This window comes from Octopus bimaculoides, chromosome 7 (assembly GCF_001194135.2).
Source record: "Octopus bimaculoides isolate UCB-OBI-ISO-001 chromosome 7, ASM119413v2, whole genome shotgun sequence".
Lineage (NCBI taxonomy): Eukaryota > Metazoa > Mollusca > Cephalopoda > Octopoda > Octopodidae > Octopus > Octopus bimaculoides.
In genome coordinates, this window is record NC_068987.1 from 83,271,671 (window position 1) to 83,272,312 (window position 642).

Sequence of the window (642 nt, forward strand, 5' to 3'; positions counted from 1 at the left end):
TGATATATATATATATATATTTAGAATTGTTGATAATAAATTTGTAGATTTAATATTATTAGTCGTTCATTTACAGTATGCATGTATGTGTGTGTGTGTGTGTGTGTGTGTGTGTGTGTTGGTGCTCTTATGTATGATATATTATGTCTTACTAACCTCACACACACACACACACACATTTGTAAACGCTTCTGTTTACTTTGGCGGGTGAGTCGATATCTCTGGAACAAACCACATATCGGTGACATATTTAATATTCAACGAAATTCGAAGGTAATTAGCGCTATGCAATCACACCTCCAATTGTTACTTTCCATTGTTGTTATTATTTAATTGCGGGTTAGCATTCCAGCCCTTATCATTTCCAGCCCCTTTGAATGTCAATGACTACTTCGTTCAAGTTCTTTCGATAGCAAAACCGAAGACAACTTACAAATCATTTAATTTTTATGGTATGAAGCTGTAAAAAATCAAGAAACGAGCATTGAATGTAGAAATGAGCGCGATATTTGGCGCTAGAAAGGTGCTCTGCCGGTCTTAGTATTCATTTTTAACTGAGTTCAAATTCCACCGAGGTCTAGTTTCCCTTTCAACTTCTCAGGGTCGATAAAATAAGTACCAGTTGAATACTGGGATCGATGT